The sequence below is a fragment of the Hyla sarda genome, chromosome 6 (genome assembly GCF_029499605.1).
Source record: "Hyla sarda isolate aHylSar1 chromosome 6, aHylSar1.hap1, whole genome shotgun sequence".
Classification (NCBI taxonomy): domain Eukaryota; kingdom Metazoa; phylum Chordata; class Amphibia; order Anura; family Hylidae; genus Hyla; species Hyla sarda.
The window spans coordinates 23658820-23671562 of record NC_079194.1 but is presented as its reverse complement, the minus strand read 5'-3'; the positions used below and the strand labels follow the sequence as shown (position 1 = coordinate 23671562).

Genomic DNA, 12743 nt, shown 5'->3' with positions numbered 1-12743 from the left:
CACAGTCCTACCACCAAAGGGATCAAGCAGAATTCCGCTGGCTGAATGTCCATAGTGTGGACAAGGCCTTATAGGGACCTATAGGTTTGATGACTGCACTGCTTTTTGGGGTCCTGTAAAAACAAAATCCAGATGGAACAGAGGTGGACGATTTTTGTAATTGGTTTTATTCCCTTGGAAATGAATGATAAGATTAAAAAATAAAATTCATGCTCATGCTGTGAAAATAAATAAATTAGAAATTGATCTGTGTGTGCGGAAATTAAAGGGGTTATTCAGGAATAGAAAAAAAAACACAGAGCTAATTTCTTTCAAACACTGCTCCACGTCTGTCCCCAGGTTGTGAGGTATTACAACGTGGCTCCATTTGTGGTGGTCCAGTACAGAAGGTGCCCTTCTGTATCCCTTCCAGTCCTATCGGGCAGACTCAGTCAGTGTCCCCTGGCCCCACACTCCTCAGTATTCTCTCTACCATATTAAGTTATGTATGGGTTGATTTAATGTTATGTAATGTATTAATAGGTTATTGTGTCTTTAAAACACTTTTGCTAAGGACTATGTTACCAAGGGGAGGTATGCAAGGTGAACCAGGTGACTTATCTGGCCAATGGGATCTCTAAATTGCTACCAGACCTAGCTGTTAGGAGCTAGCCTAGTCATATCTTGATCACCAAATAAATCGTCTCAGTATAGTCAGTGGCCACCGCACGATGATCACCAAACAAGCAGGCCACACGATATCATATATAAAACATATGTAAGGCACAATAGACATAGTCAGATCTTGCTGAGGTACAGTGAAGTGAAGTCTGAGGAGTCTGTGTGATCCCTAAGGAGGCCTTAGGCCTAGTCCTGGAACCACGCTTCTACTGCAAGTTAACCCCTGCAGGTGAAAGTCAAAGCCTGGCGGTAAGCAAAAATACAGGGGAGAAGTCTAATCAAGATAGTCAAGAGTCATTTACTAAAGTCAGTGTGGGTTGCACAATTCAGTCCAAGTCCACTACAATATTAGAAGTAGAGCAGGAAAAAAACCCTCAGGTATGGCGCTGCAGACGCTTGTAGACAGATGAGGCGGATGCCAAAGGCAATAGGAAAGTCCTCAGCAGGACATTTTATTAAAAAAAACAATAAAATGGACAAGATTACGCGTTTCGGGAGGATCCTGATCTGAGGAAGGGAGGGATCCTCCCGAAACGCGTAATCTTGTCCATTTTATTGTTTTTTTTAAATAAAATGTCCTGCTGAGGACTTTCCTATTGCCTTTGGCATCCGCCTCATCTGTCTACAAGAGTCTGCAGCGCCATACCTGAGGGTTTTTTTCCTGCTCTACTTTTAATATTGACTCCCAGGACGACTTGTTTCCTCCTGCAACCCATCGGCATAGCAGCGACTCGCACTACAGTACCTCAATTATATCGTGGGTGATATGCTTTTTTTGCATAGATCTCAAGGTGAGCGGCCATCTATAAGCCCCGTGGGGTCGCCCCACCACCCGATCTATTGAGGGTAAATACACGAGGCGCCGTCCGTCGGTCCTTTCTTTTCTTTTCTCTACAAAGTCCACTACAAGTCCCAGCAAGCCGATAAGCTTCCTAAGGTTCACCGTGCATCTCCTTGGGCCGAAACTGAGCTGTAAAGACTTTAACACCTTGTCTGCCTCAGTAAAAAGGCATTGTTCTGTAACTTTGCATTGGAGTGATTATTTGCCGCGCGACTGGCCCAGAAATCATCAGTTATACCTCGGGTGGTGAATTAGGAAAACCGCACCCTGGCGGGACGAACACAAAGGATTGATGCCATCTGCCCTAAGGGTTAATAACATCTGCCCTTCCAACACCCTCACTACACATTCACTTCAAAGGAACGGAGCTGCAGAACCACACCCAACCTGGAGACAGATGGGGAGTGTTTTTTTAAATAAATTAGCTCTGTTTTTCTATTCTTGGATTACCCCTTTAGGCTACTTTCTATTCTTGGATTACCCCTTTAGGCTACTTTCTATTCTTGGATTACCCCTTTAGACTACTTTCTATTCTTGGATTACCCCTTTAGACTACTTTCTATTCTTGGATTACCCCTTTAGGCTACTTTCACACTGCCATCGGGAGGGCTGAAAACGGAACAGGTGCCGATGGGTCTAGATGGACCCCATTTACTATGAACCGTTTTTTTTAGTGGCGAGTAGCAGGAGAAAAATTTGTGCAAGCGCAAATTTTTCTCCCGCTAGTCACGATCCTAAAATAACGGGCCTCACGCTGCCGGAGACAAACGTCAGTGTGAAAGTAGCCTTAAAGTTGTTACTCACCTTCACCACCTTCTGTATAACACATCACGGAAACTATGTACAAAAGCAGGGACTCCTGTCTATTGCTCAGTCCTATGTACCTTGCTGCTCCCTGTACATCTCACCCCATCCACTGACTGCAGTGAGCGGCAGTGCACATAGTTCTGTGTATGCATCGCTGCTCACTTGTCTGTATCATGATCACACAACCTAAGGACAGGGGGGGGGGGATCTGTTTTTAAAACAAATAAGAATTCAACTGGCTGATTTCTGCATGCCTCAAGCACCGTGTGGACGTGCACCATCTGTATAGACAGCAATGCAGTCCGGTGGAATTCCGCTCAAAGAATGAACATGTTTGTTCTTTGGCGGACACACTTTCCGCCAGCCGAATTCCGTTGTAGTAATTCTGCAGTCTGAACAGCAGAATTCCCTTGACAACAGTGGGACCTGTTGAAAGTGGTTTTCTGCAGCGGTATGGAAGAGCCATAAGGGTCCGTTCACATGGGCGAATCACCTGCAGAATTTTTGTGTTTGCTGCGGAAAATCTGCAGTGGATTTGGCTACCATTGACTTCAATGGGTCTAAAAGAAAATCTGCAAATCTGCCTCTACTGCGGATTTTCTACTGACCAATTGATGTCAATGGTAGCAAAATCCGCAGCGGATTTTCAGCAGCAAATACGCTGCTGAAATTCCGCAGGTAATCTGCCTGTGTGAACGGACCCTAAGGCTGTATTCACATGGCAGATCCCAGCCAAAGAAGTGTTTTCGGACCAGTATGCCTACAGCTGTGGCAAATCTACAACTCCTAGCATGCCTGGACAGCCTTTGATGCAGGGAGTTGTAGTATTGCAACAGCTGGAAGCCCCCTGGTTGGAAAATACTGATCTAAGGTGTTAAACAGCCAGGATCTGAGTTATCTCTTATCCCAGCCATAAAGAAGTGTTTTTAAACCAGTGTGCCTCCAGCTGTGGCAAATCTACAACTCCCAGCATGCCTGAACAGCCTTTTATGTTAGGAGTTGTAGTATTGGAACAGCAAGAAGCACCCTAGTTGGGAAACACTGACCTGGGGTGTTAAAGGGGTACTCCGGTAGAATTTTTTTTTTTTTTAATCAACTGGTGCCAAAAAGTTAAACAGATTTGTTAATTACTTCTATTAAAAAATCTTAATCCTTCCAGTTCTTATCAATTGCTGAATACTACATTATTTTCTTTTTGAATTTCCTTTCTGTCTGAGCACAGTGCTCTCTGCTGACACCTCTGTCCATGTCAGGAACTGTCCAGAGTAGGAGCAAATCCCCATAGCAAATCTCTCCTGCTCTGGACAGTTCCTGACAGATGTCAGCAGAGAGCACTGTGGACAGACAGAAAGGGAATTCAAAAAGAAATGAGCTTTCTCTGTTGTATACAGCAGCTGATAAGTACTGGAAGGATTAAGATTTTTAGAGAGAAGTAATTTACAAATCTGTTTAACTTTCTGGCATCAATTGATTTATAAAAAAAAATTTCCACCGGAGTACCCCTTTAAACTGCCGGGATCTCAGTTATCTCCGATCCCACCCAAAGCATAAAACCGAAGGCTATCCGAGCATGCTGGGAGTTGTAGCTTTGCAACAGCTGGAGGCATCCCAGTTGGCAAACACTGATCTTGGCGATACATATCGGACTGAAAACTGAATGCATCAATAAAAAAAAATTAAAATAAATAAACAATATAAATAAATAAATAAAATAAACTAAATAAATAAATAAAGCAAACAACGCCCCTCTATAATAAACAGGTGAAGCTGCAGAACAATACAGGCGGAGAGCGATGCAGGGTGTGTGCCCACCCGAGCCGATCCTCCCTCGGAGCCTTTTTTTTTTCCTGTTCTCCGGTAGAAGATCCTTGCTTTTTTTTTTCTTCCCGTTTTTTTTCCTTGAAGGCCGCGGCGCAGATACGTGGAGAAATGATTTGAATATGGATGCTCGGTGCCGCTCTATTTAGCTGCTCCCTGGATGTGGCTTTATTGTTTTCTCTGAAATTACCCTGCCTGATTTACTAGGATAAAGCGCGGCTCCGCCGGCTCTCCAGTGATTAATAATTTGAAGACATTTACATTTCAATACGGATTCTTACCACTGGTTTCCCTCCTAATTTTTCCCCTACGGAGATGCGGAATATCCCTACTGGGGCAGGACAGACAGCGCACGCCGAGATGAGAAAGTGCGTTCTCTCCAAATATATTCACACTTTTTTTTTTCCTTTCGCCGAACTCCCAGGTTTACGGCATCAGCATCTCCTGCAGAAGAAGCCATCACATCTGCATCTGTCTTTTGTAACGTAATTGCGCCCTATTTCTTATTTCTATATGGCTGTGTCAGGGTGTGCGGCGCTGTATACCATCCCCGTGTTATTCCATATAGGCGCTGCGGTGTGGATTCCTAGGTAGACGTCTCAATTACATTACAAAGAAATATAGAACTTTTTTTTTTTTCCGTTCTGGGATAATTGTTGATCAATGGGATTATTTATTTAATTATTATAAAAAAAAAATTATATTAAATGTTTTTATTTATTTGTTTTATTTTATTTATTTATTTAATATATTTATTTATTTGTTTCATTATTTTATTTATTTATGTATTTATTTAATTGTTTATTTATTGAATTACCGTATTTTTCGCCGTATAAGACGCACTTTTTCTTCCCCAAAACTGGGGGGGAAAAGTCGGTGCGTCTTATACGGCGAATACACCCCTATCGCGGCGGTCCCTGCGGCCATCAACAGCCGGGACCCGCGGCTAATACAGGACATCACCGATCGCGGTGATGCCCTGTATTAACCCTTCAGACACGGCAATCAAAGCTGACCGACGCGTCTGAAGGGAAAGTGACACTAACCCGGCTGTTCAGTCGGGCTGTTCGGGACCGCTGCGATTTCACCATGGCGGTCCTGAACAGCCCAACTGAATAGCCGGGTTAGTGCTTACAGGACACCGGGAGGGACCTTACCTGTCTCCTCGGTGTCTTCTCCGTTCAGGGATCCCCTGTATGGCCGGCGCTCTCCTTCCTCGTCATCACGTCGTCGCGTACGTGCGTCGGCGTGCGTAACGACGTGAGGGCGGCGACGGAGAGCGAGGATACCCGGCCGGCAGCAGAGACGTTCCGGAGCGACGGGAACACGGCGACAGCGATGGAGCAACATCCAGGGCAGCGGTGACGGGTTCGGAGCGGCGGGGACACGTGAGTATTACCTCCTATGCAGTGGTCTTCAATCTGCCGACCTCCAGATGTTGCAAAACTACAACTCCCAGCATGCCCGGACAGCCAACGGCTGTCCGGGCATGCTGGGAGTTGTAGTTTTGCAACATCTGGAGGTCCGCATGTTGAAGACCACTATTGGGTTCAAAATCTTTATTTTTTTAGATTTTGCCCCTAAAAATTGGGTGCGTCTTATACGCCGGTGCGTCCTATAGGACGAAAAATACGGTATCTTTTTATTTGTTTGTTTTATTTTTTTATTTTATTTATCATTTCATATTATTTATTTATTTAATGTTTTCATAGAATACAACAGATAGGGAACCGCACAGCTGCTGTTGTCTATGCACCTACTTAAAGAGACAGTGCTGATTTATAGTAATAGGGGCTGAAATAAAGAGAGTGTGCAGGTGTATTAGGGTGTGCGATTGCACTACAGAATTTCCGAGCGGAGAAATTCTGGTGCAGCAAAATTTCAAATTGAATTTAAAAAAGTCAAATTCAAGGCTGAGCGTGTTAATTGTTTTTGGCGAAAAATCCGCTCGTAAATGCGTTGTTGCCAGTGGTGATGGCATATGTCCGAGCGGTTCATAATCAGTCAGTGCTGCTGTGTTCTGTAGTGTGAATGTGCCCTAACGGTGGTCTCCATGCTATGGGCACCCAGCTGTTGCAAAACTACAACTCCCAGAAATGCCAGAGAGCAAAAAAAGCTAATTGGACATAATGTCACCAAACTCCAAAAATGGTCAGGACAAAATTGTTGGCACCCATTCAAAATTGTGGAAAAATAAGATTGTTTCAAGCATGTGATCCTTCTTTAAACTCACCTGGGGCAAGTAACAGGTATGGGCAATATAAAAATCACACCTGAAAGCAAATAAAAAGGAGAGAAGTTCACTTAGCCTTTGCATTGTGTGTCTGTGTGTGCTACACTAAGCATGGACAACAGAAAGAGGAGTAGAGAACTGTCTGAGGACTTGAGAACCCAAATTGTGGAAAAATATCAACAATCTCAAGGGTACAAGTCCATCTCCAGAGATCTAGATTTGCCTTTGTCCACAGTGCGCAACATTATCAAGAAGTTTGCAACCCATGGCACTGTAGATAATCTCCCTGGGCGTGGACGGAAGAGAAAAATTGATGAAACGTGTCAACACAGGATAGTCCGGATGGTGGATAAGCAGCCCCAAACAAGTTCCAAAGATATTCAAGCTGTCCTGCAGACTCAGGGAGAGCATCAGTGTCAGCGCGAACTATCTGTCAACATTTAAATTAAATGCTATGGCAGGAGACCCAGGAGGACCCCACTATGGAGGAGACCCAGGAGGACCCCACTGCTGACTCAGGGACAGAAAAAAACAAGACTACATTTTACCAAAATGAACTTGAGTAACCAAAATCTTTCTGGGAAAACGTCTTGTGGGCAGATGAGAACAAGATAGAGTTTTTTGGTAAAGTCCATCATTCTACTGTTTACCGAAAACAGAATGAGGCCTACAAAGAAAAGAACACAGTACCCACAGTGACATATGGTGGAGGTCAGTGATGTTTTGGGTTGTTTTGCTGCCTCTGGCACTGGGGGCCTTGAATGTGTACAAGACATCATGAAATCTGAGGATTACCAATGAATTTTGGGTCGCACTGTACAGCCCAGCCCAACAGAAAGCTGGGTTTGCATCCGAGATCTTGGGTCTTCCAGCAGGACAATGACCCCAAACATACATCAAAAAGCCCCCAGAAATGGATGGCAACAAAGCGCTGGAGAGTTCTGAAGTGGCAGCAATGAGTCCAGATCTAAATCCCATTGAACACCTGTGGAGAGATCTTAAAATTGCTGTTAGGAAAAGGCGCCTTCCAATAAGAGACCTGGAGCAGTTTGTAAAGGAAGAGTGGTCTAACATTCCGGCTGAGAGGTGTAAGAAGCTTATTGATGGTCATAGGAAGCGACTGATTTCAGTTATTTGTTTCCAAAGGGTGTGCAACCAAATATTACCGTATTTATCGGGGTATACCACGCACCGGCCTATAACACGCACCCTCATTTTACCAAGGATATTTGGGTAAAAAAAGTTTTTTACTCAAATATCCATGGTAAAATGAGGGTGCATGTGTGTGCGCGTGTATACCCCGATACATCCCCAGGAAAGGCAGGGGGAGAGAGGCCGTCGCTGCCCGCTTCTCTCCCCCTGCCTTTCCTGGGGTCTAGAGCCCTGCTGCCGCTGCTTCTCTCCCGCTGGCTATCTGCGCCGCTGCCCATTCTCTCCCTCTGACTATCGGTGCCGGCGCCCCATTGCCGGCGCCAATAGCCAGGGGGAGAGAAGCGGCGCCGGCAATGGGGCAGCGGCGCCGACAGCCAGGGGGAGAGAAGGGGCAGCGGCACCCATTGCCGGCGCCGCTGCCCCGTTGCCTCCCCCCATCCCGGGTTGCATAATTACCTGTTGCCAGGGTCGGGTCCGCGCTGCTTCAGGCCTCCGGTGTGCGTCCCCTTCGTCGTTGCTATGCACTGCACGGCGCGGCGCACTGACGTTATGCGCCGCGCAGCGCATAGCAACTACGCAGGGGATGCACACCCGAGGCCTGAAGCAGCGCGGACCCGACCCCTGGCTTATCGGCGTATAACACGCACATAGACTTTAGTGTTGCTTGCGAATATTCGCAATGCGAATTTTATTCGCGAATATCGCATATTCACAAATTTGCGAATATTCGCGAATATAGCACTATATATTCGTAATTACGAATATTCGTTTTTTTTTTTTTTTTTTGTTTCACAGTACACATCACAATGATCACCCCTCTCTGCTTTCAACTTGTGTGGTGTAAAGAAGGCTCTAATACTACTGTGTGAGACTGGTGTCCGAATTTTCGCATATGCGAATTTTCGCTAATGTTAATTTTTGTATATGCAATTTTTCGCATATGGTCATTTTCGCATACGCTAATTTTGGCATATGCGAAAATGAAACGCAAATATTCGCGAATATATCACGAATATTCGTCCAGATATTTGCAAATATTCGCGAATCCAAATATGGCCTATGCCGCTCAACACTAATAGACTTTAGGCTAAAAATTTTAGCCTAAAAAGTGCGTGTTATACGCCGATAAATACGGTAAGTTAAGGGTGCCAATAATTTTGTCCAGACCATTTTTGGAGTTTGGTGACATTATGTCCAATTTGCTTTTTTTCCTCCCTTTTTTGGTTTAGTTCCAATACACACAAAGGGAATAAACATGTGTATAGCAAAACATGTGTTACTGCAATCCTTTTCTGTGAGAAATACTTCATTTTCTTGAAAAATTTCAGGGGAACCAACAATTACGGCCATGACTGTAGGTATATATAATATATTTATTTTGTTTATTTTAAGAGAATGTATTGCCCAAATCAGTGTTTCCCAAACTGGCCTTCCGCTGTTTCAGAACTACAACTCCCAGCCAGCGGCTGTCTGGGCATGCTGGTAGTTGCAGTTTTGCAACTGTGGAAATTCCACCGCGTGCGTGGTGCAGCAGAATCCCATTAAAAAAAATTCTGCGTGAACAAGACCTTAAAGGCGTTAACTGTGGAATACAAACTGTCCCCTATATACAGGATAAGGGATGGGGCGAGTCCGACCGCTCTCTCCTATATGGGCCTGACTCTTACCTTGGCGGGACATCTCATCGGCCGGTGATTGGCGGAGCGGGTCATCCTTCCTAAGCATGTCCATTACCGTCTAAAATCACCTCCTGGTGGATAACCCCTTTAATGTATCTAGTCTCCATAGCATGTATGTACCTCTCATTTATGCTGGGAGTTGTAGCTTTGCAACAGCTGGAGGCACACTGGTTGAGAAACACTGCTTTAGGGTACGTTCACACGCTTTTAGTGGGTTTTCCACTGTGTATTTAAAAGTGGGCGGGCTCTTCTCGGCTGTCCGCAGCAGATTTTCCGCGGTGGAATTTATACTGCGGAAAATCCGCCACAGTCCCTACTGACTTGAATGGGGCTTGCGGCGGATTTTCCACAGTGTACATTCCGCCGCGGAAAAGAAGAGCCCGCCCACTTTTAAATACGCAGCGGAAAACACGCAAAAAAATCAGCGCGTGCGAACGTACCCTTATGCATTGGCTGGGATCAGAGATAACTCAGATCCTGGCTGTTTAACACCCTAAATCAGTGGTTCTTCCAGCTGTTTCAATACTACAACTCCCAGCATGCCCGGACAGCCAACGGCTGTCCGGGCATGCTGGGAGTTGTAGTTTTGCAACAGCTGAAGGCACCCTGGTTGGGAAACACTGCTCTAGCCAATCACTCTAATGTAGAACCCCTTAAAAGGTTAAATCCGTGCCGTTTTGGCGCGCACCCACCGCCGTGGCATATGATTCAGCTTTGAAGGCCACATTTATTCCAGGCTCCAAATCTGTTCCTTAATAATATATTTCTTTGATTGTAATTATTTATTTTTTTCATATTTTTTTCATTTTTTTTTAAACATTTTATTTTTTTTACCTTGACTCAAACGTTAAAATATGATGTAAAGATTGTGTCACCTTCTTCATTTCTGTATAAACAAAATGACATTAGAAATACGTTACCATTACTTTCCCTTTTTCTTTTCTTTTTTACATTTTTTTTTATTTTTTTTTTACAGAACATTATGGAAATCAGCCAGGAAATATAGAAGCCGGATGATTTATCTTTACGGCAATTATACATTTCAGACATAAGAGAGAAGCTTGAGATAATAGCAGGTGACAATCCTCGCTATAATGCAAATGTTTTATTTATTTATTTTTATTTTTTATTTTTTTTTATATAAAGCAGCTTTGTTTGTTTACAATGCTAAAAAAAAAAAAAAATGTATTATTATTTTTTTTCTAAAGGATTTGAAATGTTCCGATATATCCGAAGCATCAAAACTCCGGCGTCTTGTACTGACGGCTCCAAAATATAATTAATCATTGTAAAGTTGTCTATTCAATCGCTTGACAGTGCGATGATCGGTTATACGGGGGCTGGAGTTAGGATTTTATGGATAAAATACAAGTTTTGCAGATTAAAAAAAAAAAATTATAATAATTATATTTTTTTGCTGTTGTTGTTGCTGTTGTTTGCCGTCCGGTGATTGAAAAGAGGCGATTATCAAATAATAATTTGTAATTCTACAGACCCATTGGCAGTCTATGTGCCGATGAATGGTGCATCCAATTCTTTTCTGTACATAGAAGAAAACTGGCCCCATAGCAAATATCACTATGGGCCTCCTATTATGGCATCTGATTTTGCTCACCCAGGACAGAAAGGTCAGGTGGACATTTTCTGGACACTTTGGGCCCCTTTGTAACAAGTGATCCTCGTATAAACACCACAACCTACCTGAGTATTGTTACTGACCATGTCCATCCCTTTATGACCACAGTGGACCCATCTTCTGATGATACTTCCAGCAGGATAATGCCCCATGTCACATGACATCATCTCATGCAGGACAATGAGGTCACATGACATCATCTCATACAGGACAGTCAGGTCACATGACATCATTTCATACAGGACAATGAGGTCACATGACTCCAATGGCCTCCACAGTCACCAGATCTCATCCTATAGATCACCGCTGGGATGTGGTGGAACCGGAGATTCTCATCATGGATCCGACAAATCTACAGCAACTGTGTGATGTCATCATGTCCATATGGAGGAACTGTGTGATGTCTTCATGTCCATATGGAGGAACTGTGCGATGTCATCATGTCCATATGGAGGAACTGTTTGATGTCATCATGTCCATATGGAGGAACTGTGTGATGTCATCATGTCCATATAAAGGAACTGTTTGATGTCATCATGTCTATATGGAGGAACTGTGTGATGTCATCATGTCCATATAGAGGAACTGTGTGATGTCATCATGTCCATATAAAGGAACTGTTTGATGTCATCATGTCTATATGGAGGAACTGTGTGATGTCATCATGTCCATATAGAGGAACTGTGTGATGTCATCATGTCTATATGGAGGAACTGTGTGATGTCATCATGTCCATAAGAAAGAACTGTGTGATGTCATCATGTCCATATGAAAGAACTGTGTGATGTCATCATGTCCATATAAAGGAACTGTGTGATGTCATCATGTCCATATGGAGGAACTGTGTGATGTCATCATGTCTATATGGAGGAACTGTGTGATGTCTTCATGTCCATATAGAGGAACTGTGTGATGTCATCATGTCCATATGGAGAAACTGTGTGATGTCATCATGTCCATATGGAGGAACTGTGTGATGTCATCATGTCCATATGGAGGAACTGTGTGATGTCATCATGTCCATATAGAGGAACTGTGTGATGTCTTCATGTCCATATAGAGGAACTGTGTGATGTCATCATGTCTATATGGAGGAACTGTGTGATGTCATCATGTCCATATGGAGAAACTGTGTGATGTCATCATGTCCATATGGAGGAACTGTGTGATGTCATCATGTCCATATGGAGGAACTGTGTGATGTCATCATGTCCATATGGAGGAACTGTGTGATGTCTTCATGTCCATATAGAGGAACTGTGTGATGTCATCATGTCTATATGGAGGAACTGTGTGATGTCATCATGTCCATATGGAGAAACTGTGTGATGTCATCATGTCCATATGGAGGAACTGTGTGATGTCATCATGTCCATATGGAGGAACTGTGTGATGTTATCATGTTCTTATGGAGCGAAATCTCTTAGTAATGTTTCCAGCACCTTGTAGAAAGTATGGCCATGAAGAATGAAGGCAAAAGTGGGTCCGGCCCGCTACTGTACTTAATAAAGTGGGCAGTGAGTGTATATAGATATTCTATACATGGACAGTTACATCACTGGAGTTCCCTCAGGGATCCCTTTGTAGCGCAGGTAATGTATCTGGCTGTACACCTTTATAGTGGGATACATTGCAGACCTCCATTGTAGATATATGCCAGGAGTTCTCCCACATATATCGCAGATGAAAGAACAAGATGTGATGTGACTATGGTTGCCACCAGGCCCGTCGCTACAGGACAGGCAAACCAAGCATTTGCTTGGGGCCCCGAGCTGGCTGGGGGGCCCCGAGCAGAGCCAGTGCTTGCCCGTCCCCATCACCAGGGCCGGATTAACAATAATGCTCTTGGAGCTTGTGCTCCGGGCCCCAGGCACCCAGTCAAACAAGAGGGCCCCCGAATGTCTGACATTTTTTTTT

The 12743-nt window shown here is 44.0% G+C and overlaps 1 long non-coding RNA gene across 1 annotated transcript; it reads left to right on the top strand.

The window, feature by feature from the left end:
• Window positions 1-4153: 4153 nt before the first annotated feature.
• LOC130275402 (uncharacterized) lies at window positions 4154-10634 on the top strand. Its single transcript, XR_008844766.1, has 3 exons — window positions 4154-4611; window positions 10167-10266; window positions 10399-10634. It is a non-coding gene; the product is annotated as an uncharacterized LOC130275402 (long non-coding RNA).
• The last annotated feature ends 2109 nt before the right edge of the window (window positions 10635-12743 follow it).